We start from the raw sequence: 15,364 nt of genomic DNA on the forward strand, positions 1-15,364 counted from the left end.
AGCTTTGCAAGAGAGTTAAAATCCAGTTTTTGGACCGAATCGAAATCAATTTCCGCAGTTGAACACTTACAAATAATAATAGGCATGGGTATGGAACTTATTCTTACAACCATATATTTGCGAATGGGATCATCATGATAGTCGTTTGTGCTATGAAATTCAGTACCAAGATGTGCATGCAACGTGTTGAAGTGGGGGACGTGTCCAAATTAAGTCTTAACAGGCACACATCCTGCATGAAGAGTCAGTTGTCTAACAAAAGGCCCTATCCCTTGCGCAAGATTGCCTCGGTAATTAAGATAAACCAGACAAAAGCACTGAGCGTTTAATGATACACCTCTTGTATCCCCAGAGATAGGATCCATGCTACCGTACTAAACCTTTCCATCGCTAGTGTTCATAATAGCGTTTCACGGTTTCTCTGCCCTTAGCCCCTCCGTGACTCGATCTCTGTGATCCTGGGTGTAAAGATAAGATGCCTAATCAGACATGCTCACTCATTGTCCACATTTATTCGTTAGAAACACCGTCTATCTTTATTTCTGAACCGAACAACAGACATCCACTTTTATTCGGAGTAGTAAACATCTAAGTACACGAGACGATATTACTCTGGGTTCAACATAAGGTCGTGGCAGTAACTTGTACTGCTATAACTAGATGAAAGCATCCAGGCGGTGCAATCCTTCCATTGTTCGGGAGAGGTGTTTGTGCGGGTATCAGGGCTGAACACCTGGTGGGCACCTATTCAAGCTGCCGCACCGACGGGTGTAGGGGGCACCAGGCGGGACTGTAACTGTTGGCCGGTTAGGGTCGAGAGCTCCACCTGGAAGGAAAAAAACAAGCATCCATGGATATTCAGTTGCAAGTAACTACTCCTACTAAATTTCATAAGCCTAGTATAAAAACCTTTTTTCAAGTACTCCCTTCGTCCGGAAATACTTGTCGCACAAATAGATAAAATTGGATATATCTAGAACTAAAATACGTCTAGATACATCCATTTCCATGACAAGTATTTTTGGACGGAGGAAGTACGGAGCTAGAGACGACGAGAGGATGGAATGAACAGTTCGTAAGCACTAACCACTGATCCCTGGGCGGGCTCCATGGCAAACGGGGCCGCTCATGAGCACGGCGGAGATGACGAACAGAACGATCTGGAGGAGCACAAGGAAACGCGCAGCTCTGGCGAAGGACCCCATCCGATGGTCGATGGAGCTCGTGTGGGCTGGCTTACTAGCTTGTGTGAGCTCGTGTGAGTTTGCGCTGGGTGTGTCCTGCTGTTTACCGGAGGGTCGTATTTATAGACGGACATGATCCTGATGGAGAGAAAAAAGATCACACTGCCCGCTGGCCCCTCAATTTCCACTAACCTTTTTACAGGCATCAAGTTTCTAGCACATCGTTTCGAGCGAGAGACGGGGCGTGCACTGTGCACATGAGTGGTAGACTGTGCGTAGGTGCATGTCACTGCTGAAGATCAACGCACTCGTCTTGGTGGGCACCGGGCAGAAGCCATGGCTGGGTTTTCTCCGGTTAGTCAAGGCTGGTGCCTGGTGACGCCTTGGCCGTGGAAGAAAAAGTGATAAACGACCAGCGAACCAACAGCAACAGGGCGACGACGAGGACGACGACTCCCGGTAAACCAACCGGGTCTCCGGTCGTCTTATGTGCCATATACCAAGGAAAATATCCATTTGCCGGCGTCGCCTCAGGTTGTCACACTACAGCCTAGCCCCTTTCTTTAGCGATAAACAGTACTTCCTCCATCCAAAAATACTCGTAGGAGGAATGGATGTATCTAGACGTATTTTAATTTGGGTCCGTCTATGTTACATCTAGATGTGAGATAATATCTCGCATCTAAGTATGATGCCATCATTTTTTAAGTATGACATGAGGGTCACCCCATCCTCAAACAAGCTCACCTTCCTTTTTGCTTTTGTTTGTTTGTTTATTTGTCTGTTTTAAAAGAATTTATATTGTATACTAGGCAGGGGCGTGTCTCCGTGCGGCGGCTGGTAAGCGCGGCTGGTAAGCGAGTACTACAGGTGATGGGACTGATTGCTACAAGTGGTGGATGGTGCGCTACAGTGAACATTTTTGCTTATGCGCGGAAGCTACCTTCTACAATGCCTTTTTCAAAGTACACTTACGCAATGTGAATATCTCTAAAAAATAGTGTGACTAAGTAAAAAAATAGTTACATGCTCTAAATTAAATAATAATAGGTATTTCAGAACAATGTTACAAGAGTAAATCACCTCTGCGACAACATATATTTTTGCAAAGCAACGGCTGGCTATATAAAATAAGCTTGGCAACTTGACATAATAAAAATGTTAATTTGAAAGGCAAGCACAACAATTCATTATCCGCAATTGTGTATGAAAAACATTCGTGAATTATACAGGAATTAGCAAATTTGAAAAATGTTCACAAACTAAAAAATGCAAACAAATACAAAAAAATGATTGTGAGAAAAACAACCACAATTTTGTACTCGCCCCGTCTCTTCCCAGCTATCTCTCCCACCGATTCAAACAGCGGGATCCAACAATAACTGAGCCGCACAATTTAGGTGCTATCCATTGCAACTTTGGACATCTTACAGAAAACTCATTTGAAAAAATAAACAATACAGTTGAGTTCAAAAACTAGCATGTATGATCCTACAAAAATAGAGTTAGGTTGTTTGTGTAAAACTGTGCGAGCCAACAAAAATACAGTTATGCAACTGGGGGCACCGACAAATACATACACTCACTAGTTGTGAGTCGGTGGTCGGCTTGCAACTAGGGGCACCGACAAACACACACACAACCCTAGTTGCGAGTCCATGTGCGGCTTGTAACTGGGGACCCTCAATGAAAACACACACACACCCTAGTTGCGAGTCGATGTTCAGCTTGCAACTGGGGACCCTCGACACACACACACACACGCGCACACACACACACACACACACACACCTAGATGCGAGTCAATGATCGGCATGCAACTAGGGACCCTCGACAAACACACACTCCCCTAGTTGCGAGTCGATGGTTGGCATGCAACTTGGGGCACCGACAAACACACACACTCCCCTAGTTGCAAGTCGATGGTCGGCTTGCAACTGGGGACCCTCGACAAACACACACACTCCTAGTTGTGAGTCGATGGTCGGGTTGCAACTGTGGACCCTCGACAAGCACAAACACCCCTAGTTGCAAGTCGATGGTCGGCTTGCAACTGGGGACCATTGACAAACACACACACCACTAGTTGCGAGTTGATGGTCGGGTTGCAACTGGGGACCCCCGACAAACACACACTCCCCTAGTTGCAAGTCGATAGGCGCCTTGCAACTGGGGACCCTCAACACACACACACACACACACACACACACACACACACCTAGTTGCGAGTCGATGGTTGACATGCAACTGGGGACCTTCGACAAACACACACACACACCTAGTTGCGAGTCGATGGTCGGCATGCAACTGGGTACCATTGACAAACAAACATACACTCAAACTGTTAGTTGCGAGTCGATGGTCGGCATGCAACAGGGGACACTCGACAAAAACACACACCCTTAGTTGCGAGTCGATGGTCGGCTTCCAACTAGGAATCCTCAACAAACACCCCCCCTAGTTGTGAGTCGATGGTCGGCTTGCAACTGGGGACCTTCGACAAACACACACACACCCCTAGTTGCAAGTTGATGGTCGGCATGCAACTAGGGACAGTCGACAAACACACATACACCCAAACCGTTAGTTGCGAGTCGATGGTCGGCATGCAACAGGGGACCCTCGACAAAAACACACACCCTTAGTTGCGTGTCGATGGCCGGCTTCCAACTAGGAACCCTCAATAAACACACACCCAAAGTTGTGAGTCGATGGTCGGCTTGCAACTGGGGACCCTCGACAAACACACACACCTTTAGTTGCGTGTTGATGGTCGACTTGCAACTGGGGAGCCAACAAACACACACACACACACCCTAGTTGCGAGTCAATGTTCGGCTTGCAACTTGGGACCCTTGACAAACACACCCCCCCTAGTTGCGAGTCGATGGTGGACATGCAACCGGGGACCTTCGGCAAACACAGACACACACGCCCCTAGTTGCAAGTCGATGGTCCGCATGCAACTGGGTACCCTCGTCAAACACACACACACACACACACACACACCCTTAGTTGCGAGCCGATGGTCGGCTTGCAACTGGGGACCCTCGACACACACACACACACACACACACAGTTAGTTGCGAGCCGATGGTCGACTTGCAACTGGGACCCTCGACAAACACACACACCTTTAGTTGCGAGTCTATGGTCAGCTTGCAACTGGGGACACCGACAAACAAACACGCCCTAGTTGCGAGTAGATGTTCGGCTTGCCACTAGGGACCCTCAACAAACACACACTCTCCTAGTTGCGAGTTGATGGTTGACATGCAACTAGGGACCTTCGGCACACACACACACACACACACACACACACACACTGCACACACACCCCTAGTTGCGAGTCGATGTTCGGCTTGCAACTGGGGACCCTCGACACACACACACACACACACACACACCCTTAGTTGCGAGTCGATGGTCCGCATGCAATTGGGGACCCTCGACAAACACACACACACACACACACACACACCCTTGGTTGCAAGTCGATGGTCGGCTTGCAACCGGGGACCCTCGACAAACACACACACCTTTAGTTGCGAGTGTATGGTCGTCTTGCAACTGGGGCCACCGACAAACACACATGTCCTAGTTGCGAGTTGATGTTCGGCTTGCAACTGGGGACCCTCGACAAACACACACTCCCCTAGTTGCGAGTTGATGGTTGATATGCAACTATAGACCTTCAGCGCGCGCGCACACACACACACACACACATACACACACACACCCTTAGTTGCGAGCCGATGGTCGGCTTGCAACTGGGGACCCTCAACACACACACACACACACACACACACACACACACACACACTTAGTTGCGAGCCAATGGTCGACTTGCAACTGGGACCCTCGACAAACACACACACCTTTAGTTGCGAGTCTATGGTCAGCTTGCAACTGGGGACACCGACAAACAAACACGCCCTAGTTGCGAGTAGATGTTTGGCTTGCCACTGGGGACCCTCAACAAACACACACTCTCCTAGTTGCGAGTTGATGGTTGACATGCAACTAGGGACCTTCGGCACACACATACACACACACACACACACACACACACACACACACCCCTAGTTGCGAGTCGATGTTCGGCTTGCAACTGGGGACCCTCGACACACACACACACCCTTAGTTGCGAGTCAATGGTCCGCATGCAATTGGGGACCCTCGACAAACACACACACACACACACACACACACACACACACACACACACCCTTGGTTGCAAGTCGATGGTCGGCTTGCAACCGGGGACCCTCGACAAACACACACACCTTTAGTTGCGAGTGTATGGTCGTCTTGCAACTGGGGCCACCGACAAACACACATGTCCTAGTTGCGAGTTGATGTTCGGCTTGCAACTGGGGACCCTCGACAAACACACACTCCCCTAGTTGCGAGTTGATGGTTGATATGCAACTATAGACCTTCAGCGCGCGCTCACACACACACACACACACACACACACACCTAGTTGCGAGTCGATTTCGGCTTGCAACTGGTGACCCTCGACAACCCCCCCCCCCACACACACACACATAGTTGCAAGTCGATGATTGGTATGCAACTGGGGACCATCGATAAACACACACACCCTTAGTTGTGAGTCGATGGTCGGCTTGCAACCGGGGACTCTCAACAAACACACACACCTTTAGTAGCTAGTCTATGGTCGGCTTGCAACTAGGGCTACCGACAAACACACACGTCCTAGTTGCGAGTCGATGTTCGGCTTGCAACTAGGACCCTCGACAAACAAACACTCGCCTAGTTGCGAGTTGATAGTTGACATGCAAACTAGGGACCTTCGATACACACACACAGACACACACCATAGTTGCGAGTCGATGCTCGGCTTGCAGCTGGGGACCCTCGACAAACACACACACCTTTGGTTCTGAGTCGATGGTCGGCTTGCAACCGGGGGCATTGAAAAACACAAATCCTAGTTGCAAGTTGCATGTCAAAAGTGACAATTACCCCCCCCCCCCATCCCTCCGCTTGTGGAGGCAATATGCGGGTCAAGGATGGGCATACAACTGGGTCGAGCGTGTTGCATGTCAAAAGTGGACATGAAACTGGGGCGGTGTCATGCAAGTTATGTGGGCGATGTTGATCGTGTAGTTGCATGTTTGATGGTGCACGTGCAACGACAAATACTTACAGATGTACAAACAAAGTTGTAATCCTGTTGAAGACATGCAGTTGCTGCCAGGGATGATGCTTGCAGTTGTGTGTCTAGCTAGTAGGAGACACGCAAATGCCCTCCTGACAAAACACTTTCATCCTATATGTAGCAGTCGCATTGAAGATGAGCGAACTTGCACTTGTTGTCTGATGATGGATATGCAATTGACACTGATAAGAAAAAAAAATCATGAGTTCAAAAAATATATTAATTTATATTGCAAAATTGAAAAACAAGAAAACAATAAATGAAAACGTAAACCAAAAAAAATAGAAAACCGAACAAAAACTGACAAAAAAGATCGAGGGTGACTTTGCAACTAAAGACAAAAAACTGGATTGGGCCCCCCAGATCAAGGCCAATTGCGAGTTAATGTTAGAATTACAACTGAGACAAAAAGAAACTTTGGGCCTGTAAGACAATAAGTTTTGGGAACCAGCACAACCCTCTAGGGGTGGCTTATCTCATTATATATAATGGTTGTGTTACAATACATACATAGGTACAGAAGTTATACATAGTCTAACACCCTCCCTCAATCTTAGCCACTTTCTAAAGAACTGAGAAGGGTAAGATTGCGCCTACAAGCCTCAAACTGTGGCAGTGGTAAAGGCTTAGTGAAGATGTCTGCAAGTTGATCCTTAGACGAGATAAACTTGATCTGGAGTTGCTTCTGTGATACACGTTCCCGTACAAAGTGATAGTCAACTTCAATGTGTTTCGTTCGGGCATGAAATACTGGATTTGCAGAAAGGTATGTAGCACCGATGTTATCACACCAAAGAATAGGAGGCTGTGGTTGAGACAAACCCAACTCCTGAAGCAAAGACTGCACCCAAATAATCTCTGCAGTAGCATTAGCCACAGCCTTGTACTCAGCTTCAGTACTGCTACGTGACACAGTAGCCAAAGAATACTGCATAACCCCCTGTGGATCGCCTGTCATCTGGGCTACCAGCCCAATCTGCATCAGAGAAGGCCGAAAGGACCCGAGAGGAAGTCGGCCGAATATGCGTACCAAAAGTCAGAGTGAACTGAACATAACGAAGAATGCGTTTAACAGCAGCCCAATGAGTATCTCTGGGAGCCTGAAGATACTGACAAACCCTGTTAACAGCATAAGAGATATCTGGTCTCGTGATCGTCAAGTACTGAAGTCCACCAACAATGCTTCTGTACTCTGTGGCATCCGCAGGAGACAAAAGCTCACCATGAACAGTTGTTATCTTGTCGGTAGACGACATGGGTGTGGTGGTCGGTTTGCACTTCAGCATGCCGGCTTTTTGTAACAACTCCAAGGAGTACTTCTTCTGCGTAAGGACAAGACCAGTAGCACGAGAAGTGACCTCAACTCCAAGAAAGTAGTGAAGCTTCCCAAGATCTTTGACCGCAAAATCAGCACCAAGAGAGCAGACAAGAGCATCAGCAGCATACTGAGAAGAGCTGACAAGGATAATATCATCGACATATACCAAAAGATACATAGTGACTTCTGGCTTCTGTAGAAGAAATAATGAAGTGTCAGCAGTGGACGGCACAAACCCATGAGCACGAAGGGCAGAGGCAAGGCGGGCATGCCAGGCACGAGGAGCTTGCTTCAAACCATATAGTGCTTTGGAAAGACGACAGATATAGTCAGGACGATCAGGATCAGAGAAACCAGGCGGCTGTTTCATATAAACCTCTTCCTCCAAAAATCCATGTAGAAAGGCATTCTGCACATCAAGTTGACGAAGTGACCAACCACGAGAAACAGCAATGGAGAGAAGAAGCCGAATAGTGGTAGGCTTGATGACAGGACTGAAGGTGTCCTCATAGTCAAGACCATGACGCTGCCGAAAACCGCGAGCAACAAGTCGCGCTTTGTAACGCTCAATAGATCCATCCGAATGCTTCTTCACTTTGAATACCCATTTTGAGTCAATAACATTTACCCGTGGTGGTGGAGGAACGAGAGTCCATGTCTTGTTACGAAGAAGAGCATGAAACTCCTGCTCCATAGCCTCTCGCCAATGTGGAATGCGCAGGGCAGCCTGATATGAGCGAGGCTCAGAAGATGGATCCGCAACAGCAGCAGCCAAACAAGCAGCCAACCAAGCAACCGTACCATCCGTACGTTCCTTAGGTTTGAAAATGCCACTGCGACTGCGTGTATGTGGTCGAGACACAGGAACCACCGAGGTCGACGGAGCAGCCTGCAACGGGCTGGAGGACGGCGACGTTGATGAGTCAGCCGGTGACGAGGAGCCAGGCACGGTAGCCTCGGACTCAGTCGGCGAAGAAGGCCGGCCCACCGGCGAAACCGACAGAGCAGACGAAGCAGCTGGCGACTCCGGCATCCCAGACCGGGCCGATGGCGAGCTCGGCATAGTGGGCCGTGGCGCGGCCGGTGTCGCGGGCCGATCCGCTGATGAAGGCGACGTGAGGACCCGAGCCGCGGGCGAAGACGGCGTGACGGGCCGAGCCACGGGCGACTCGGCGGCCGCTGGTGAAAAAGGCCGAGCCGCTGGAGACTCGGCGATCACTGGCGTAGCAGACCGAGCAGTGGAGATGCTCGGCGCGACGGGCTCGTCGGGTGACCATGCATGGGCACGCGAATCGATGCCATGCAACATAGGGCGATCGACGTGCCCACCAGAAGACGACGATAATGATGGTGAATCCTCCAACAGCTCCAAACGAGCTCCACGTCCAGTTCCTGCACCATGGTTAGGTAACAGCAAAGGAGAGTATGCAACATCATCAAATTGGTCAGAAGCAACAGAGGATGAATGCAGGGATGGTGGTTCGACAGTGGACACAGGAAGGTTGGCAAAGGGAAAAACATGCTCATCAAACACGACGTCCTGAGATATATAGACACGATTAGTGGGAACATGAAGACATTTGTAACCTTTATGAAGAGAGCTATAGCCAAGGAAAAGACACTTCTTAGAACGAAACTCAAGCTTGCGCTTGTTATATGGACGAAGATGCGGCCAGCAAGCACACCCAAATACCTTGAGAAAGGTATAATCAGGTTATTCATTAAGGAGAACCTCAATGGGAGTCTTCATGTTTAAAACACGAGTAGGAGTACGGTTGATGAGAAAGCATGCAGTGGTGAAAGCATCACTCCAAAACCGAAACGGAACAGATGCATGGGCCAAAAGAGTAAGACCAGCTTCAACAATATGACGATGCTTACGTTCGACTGAACCATTCTGCTGATGTGTATATGGACATGCTAAACGATGAGCTATCCCAAGCGACTGAAAGAAGGAGTTGAGGTTGCGATACTCGCCCCCCCAGTCCGACTGGACATGAACAATTTTGTGCTTGAGAAGACGTTCAACATGTTTTTGAAACTGAACAAAAATATCAAACACATCAGATTTGCGTTTAATAAGGTAAAGCTAGGTAAAGCGACTATAAGCATCAACGAAACTGATATAGTAATTATGACCACTGACAGAAGTCTGAGCAGGACCCCATACATCTGAAAACACAAGTTCTAACGGATGTTTCACCTCACGACTGGACTCCGAAAAAGGAAGTTGATGACTCTTCCCCTGCTGACAAGCATCACACACTGCTACATCTTTATTACTAGACAAACTAGGAAGCTCATGACGACGCAAAATATGACGGACAATAGGTGTGGCCGGGTGACCAAGACGAGCATGCCACTATGACGGAGAGACCCGAACTCCACTGAAAACGCGAGCGATGCCAGGATGCTCCAGACGGTAGAGGCCCTGGCACAACCGCCCACTAAGAAGAATGTCCCTCGTGCCCCGATCCTTAATAAAAAGATCAAAAGGGTGAAATTCACAAAGTACATTATTATCACGTGTGAGTTTAGGAACTGAAAGAAGATTGCGGGTCACAGATGGAACGCGAAGAACATTGCGAAGCTGAAGACTCCTATTGGCATGTCTAGTGAGAAGAGATGCTTGACCAATATGAGAGATGTGCATACCTGCTCCATTGGCGGTGTGGATCTTGTCGGAGCCATGATAGGGTTCACGAGTGTGAAGCTTCCCCATCTCGCTGGTCAGATGCTCTGTCGCCCCAGAGTCCATGTACCAGTGTGGATCGATGGAGTAGGACTGAGTGTGTCCCTGGTGCTTCTGCGGCGCGGGACGATCAGCCATGGCGACCTGATGGGCATTGTTGCGTGTATCTTTGCCGTCATTGCCAAGACCAAGGAAGCTTCGCTGGAAGCGCTTATGACACTTGGAGGCCCAGTGCCCATCGCGGCCACAAAGCTGACACACACGTGGACCGCCAGCCCCCGGTAAGGTCGCAGTAGGTGGGGGGGCCGAGGCGGGCGACGGTGGCAGCCCCAAGGGAGACCGGGGTGATGAAGAAGAGCGGCCACCCTTGGTGGCGACGTTGGCCGAGAGAGAGCCAGTGCCCCTGGTGCGGTGAGTCTCGACCCGTTGCTCAGTGAGAAGAAGCCGAGAGAAAACCTCGTGTGCCAACATGGGTGTCGAGTTACCCCGCTCGTTGATGATCTCGACTAAGGCATCATACTCCTCATCAAGACCATTGACAATAAACGAGTTGAACTCGGAGTCGGTGAGGGGCTGTCCAATGGAGGCCAATGTGTCGGCAAGGCCCTTGACCTTGTTGTAGAACTCAGTGGCCGTGGAGTCAAGCTTCTGACACTCTCCAAGCTGACGACGGAGTGCAGAGACACGAGCCTGGGACTGCGCTGCAAAGGTGCGCTCAAGGATGGTCCAGGCCTCATGAGACGTCTTCGCGAAGACAACAAGGCCGGCAACTGCCAGCGAGAGCGACCCCTGGATGGAGGAGAGGTTCGCCTGGTCCTGCCCCGTCCAGACGCGATGGGCCGGATTGTAGACCGGACCGTGCACGCTGTCTACCAGCGCGGGTGGGTAGGGAAACGATCCGTCGACGTAGCCTAGCAGGTAGTGACTCCCCAAGAGCGGGAGAACCTGCGCACGCCAGAAGATGTAGTTGTCTGCGGAGAGCTTGATGGTGATGAGATGACCGAAGTGAAACGGCGACGGCGAAGACGATCCCATCGAGGAGGCTGCCTGGGGTGCAAACACCATGGAGGCAGCCGGAGGCACCGAAGCCGATGCGGGAGGAGGCGGGACCGCAGCCAGGGCGGGCGCCGCAAAGCTCGCGGCCGGTGCGGACGCCGCAAGGCCCGCGGCCGGGGCGGACGCCGCCAACCCCGCCAGCGGGGCGGTGTGATCCGCTCGCGGTAGGAGCGGCGGGACGACGCCTGCGGAATCCGCAGCGGACGGCGGCGCCGCGGTGTGGACCACGAGGTCACGCCCGAGCGAGGGCGCCGGCGGCGTGGAGAAGACGGAGCCGATGCTCCTTGTCCCGATCGGAGCCGGAACGGAGACGGCATCGAGCGGGAGGTTGAGCAGAGCCGCAAGAGAGGCCGGGAGGAAGCCCGCAGCAGTGGAACCGGTGGTGGCGGCGCTCGACATGGCGGCGGCGCGATCGGTGGCGCGGCGGCGGCGGCGAAGGCGGCGGCGGCTACGGCGGCGGTGCGGGTATTAGGGTTTAGAAGCGGAAGCGATCGTAACCTAGCGTGATACCATGTAAGACAATAAGTTTTGGGAACCAACACAACCCTCTAGGGGTGGCTTATCTCATTATATATAATGGTTGTGTTACAATACGTACATAGGTACAGAAGTTATACATAGTCTAACAGGGCCTAGTTACAAGTCGAGGATAGACTTGCAACTAGCATACAAAAAATCAGGCTTAATTAGGAGTCGAGGATGGACTTGTAACTGGGACAAAGAAAAACAGAAAATCGAACGCGTTTGATAATGGGTATAGAGTTAACGTAGACATTTTCAGAAGAAAAAAAAGACACTGACAAAATAATTCTGCCCTAAATATGGTTCATAAATTTAAAATGAATAAATACAAAAGAAAACTGCAGAAACTTGGCTCGTGTGTTTTTAATAGGGTGCATAGACTAAAGAAGAAAAACAAGAAAACGTGGACACGGGTAATAAACAAAGCGACGCAGCTCGTATGGCTAAACATCCGACAAAGAAAAAATGGCCAACGCACAAGTGCAGTATGCAGACGAAATATGCACTAATCAAAACAGCTAATTCGATGGCAGAGGGCAAAACAAACATAGGAAGAGGCCGAAAAAAACAAACAAACAAAGAAAGACACTGGCTGCTAGCGAGACTACGCGCCGCGAGTGCGCGCCAGCCAGAAACATGCGTTTGCGCGTCGCCTAAAAAAACATGCGTTTGCACGAATCTTAAAAGACGAGATCCAACGGCTCTAGGATTAGATGTGAGATAGCTATTTCATATCTAGATGTGAAATAGCAAATCTGTATTAATTTTATATACATCCATTTTTATGCATTTCTCCAACGAGTATTTTCGGACGAAGGGAGTACATCATAGTGTGCTATTTTAATTCGCTAGGCTTTACAGGGGCTTAAGCTCTCACGATTAATTGGGGTTTATAATTTGAGATTTTGACTGGTGCTTTTGATTTGGTCATGATGGGTCCCTTTGGCCACTGCACGGATTGTTTTTTTTGTCACTGCATGATACTCCCTCCATTCCTTTTATATAAGGTATATTTATTTTTTGATAAAATTCCATAATGTAAGATGCATTTCTTCTAATTCCTCGTAATTTCATCATTAGCCCTTCAAAAAAAGAAGAGTATATCTTGCATGCATCCTTTCTTGTAAAGAGAAAAAAGAAAGTATCTCTCTTCTGATTGTGTTTATCTCTTACTTTCCTTGTCTAATGATTTTGTCAAGGTTAATTTTGTCCTACCATGTGTATAATTATATGTCTTGATCACTGTGTCGAAAATAATACACCTTACATAAAGGAATGAAGGGAGTATTTCGGATAGACTAGGCGTTCGGTCTAACCGAACCAATCGTTTTGCCTCTTCAAGTAATAAAGAAATTCACATGTGGAGGGTCATTAGGAATGGCTTGGCTGTTGGGTCGGAGCTCCTCCGAAGAAGAATTAAACCTGGAGTGTTCTGCATTGTCTGTGGTCGAGAGGAGACGGTCATGCACCGTTTCTGGACATGCCAACACTCGGTACAGGTTTGGGACCAGCTTCGATCGGACAACGGAGTATTGGTGGCTACACCGCCGGTGTTCACAACCTCCCAGAGCGAACTAGCTAACTGGCTGCTTGGATGGTTCGCGGAAGCACATACCGATGAGCGGGAGGCAATGATCCATGTTGTGTACGCCTTATGGCTGGCACGCAATGAGACAAAAAACGGCAAGAGAATTGAGGCTCCGCATGAAATCATAGAACGGGTATGCTCTCTTATGAAGGAATGGAGAGACGTCCATGTGAAACCAGCTCCGGCGGCAAGACCGGTGATTCAGCAGAGATGGATCGTTCCTGAAGATGGTTGGGTTAAAGCAAATGCAGATGGGGCCACCTCAAGAAATGGACGCAAAGGTGGAGGAGGTGTAGTACTCCGGGACGACAATGGTGGCTTCCTGGCCGGAGCTTGCTATCTCTTCCCAAATGTTGCTGACCCTGAAGCTGCGGAGATCATGGCGTGCAAACAAGCACTGTCAGTTGCTGCTGAAAACAATGTTCAGAAGGTGCACGTAGAGCTGGACAGCCAGTCTCTTGTGCAAACTATCAACCATGCAGAGAAAAATTTATCGGCGTTTGGGCCTTGGCTGGAAGAGATCAAGTCCTTGCTCCACTCTTTTGATGACTTTAGAGTTTCGTGGGTGAGGCGTTCAGCAAATGTTGCCGCGCATAAATTAGCTAGGGTAGGCGTAGGTGAAGAACTTTGTAAGGTGTGGGTTGGACTACCTCCAGATTGCATTCTAGATGTGATCGCGGACGAGATTCCGAACTTCTTTTAATTCAATAAAGCGGCGGCATTTACCCTAAAAAAAGTAATAAAGAAATTCGGGCTCCTTCCATATATGTGATGACTGGTCGGTTACTCCACAAATGCAAAACCGATAGGTTTTTGCATCGAGAACTCCGTTCGGTCCTTGGTCATGACCGAAGAGGAGTGACATTTTCTGGAGTCAAGTACTCCCTCCGTTCCGAATTACTTGTCGCACATATGGATGTATCTAGATGTATTTTAGTTCTAGATACATCCATTTCAGCGACGAATAATTTGAAACGGAGGGAGTAGTCAAATCTTGAGCAAAAAACAATGGACATACAAGCAGAAATCAAGTATGGGCAGAAATTGTAGGAGGAAGGAACTGTTGCCAGAAATCGTTGCTGGCGGGCAGCCGACCACTATGCGAGTGCTACAAATGTCATCTTCGACCATGATGGTAGCCATGAATGTCGTGCATTGAAGCCGTGCAAAAAACGTCACTCCGCGACTGAGCTCCTCGTCAAGCCGACATCTCTATGCATTGCTCCGATCGCCGGCAGCACGTCGACGAGGTCGTCCACGGCCACTGTTCCCCGCCTCCAGCATGAACGTCGCCCGTCGCGGTGCGCTCGAGCTTAAGCTGCATCCGCCATGCAGGGGGAGCACCGGCGTCCGCGTTCACCATGAGTTACTGCATCCGGCACCGTCGTATGACAGTGTTGCTGCTTGCTGTCCGGCACCGGCGTGTTGCTGCTCGCCGTTCGTATCCACTGTGAGTTTTTGCATCCGGCGGCGGCGTGTAGTGAGTTTCTGCAACAAGATCTCTGCTGTAAAACAAAAAACTGGAAGAAAACCTCTATTGCAAAAAAAAATCCAACGAAACCTATGTTACAAAATAGATTAAATTACAATAAACCTTTGTTGAAAAAAAACTGTAATAACACATATGTTGCAAAAATAATCTACAACTTGACCTATGCTGTAAAAGATTCGCCATCTTGCGACCCGTGAAATCTGATGGATTGAGCGGTCGAGTGTCATCTTCTATCACTGCAATATAACATAGGTCAAGGTGGCGGATCTTTTCAAGTTCTTGAGGATTTGGTAGTGTGCGCTTTTTTAACATCTGATTTTTAGA

At 49.2% G+C, this 15,364-nt stretch overlaps 1 long non-coding RNA gene across 1 annotated transcript; it reads right to left on the reverse strand.

Annotated features, from left to right (window-relative positions):
- Nucleotides 1-509: 509 nt before the first annotated feature.
- On the reverse strand, nt 510-1,428 carry LOC123162510 (uncharacterized). The gene is made up of 2 exons (XR_006481325.1): nt 1,088-1,428; nt 510-826 (listed from the first exon to the last, which is right to left on the reverse strand). It is a non-coding gene; the product is annotated as an uncharacterized lncRNA (long non-coding RNA).
- Nucleotides 1,429-15,364: the final 13,936 nt, after the last annotated feature.

The sequence above is a fragment of the Triticum aestivum genome, chromosome 7B (genome assembly GCF_018294505.1).
Source record: "Triticum aestivum cultivar Chinese Spring chromosome 7B, IWGSC CS RefSeq v2.1, whole genome shotgun sequence".
Lineage (NCBI taxonomy): Eukaryota > Viridiplantae > Streptophyta > Magnoliopsida > Poales > Poaceae > Triticum > Triticum aestivum.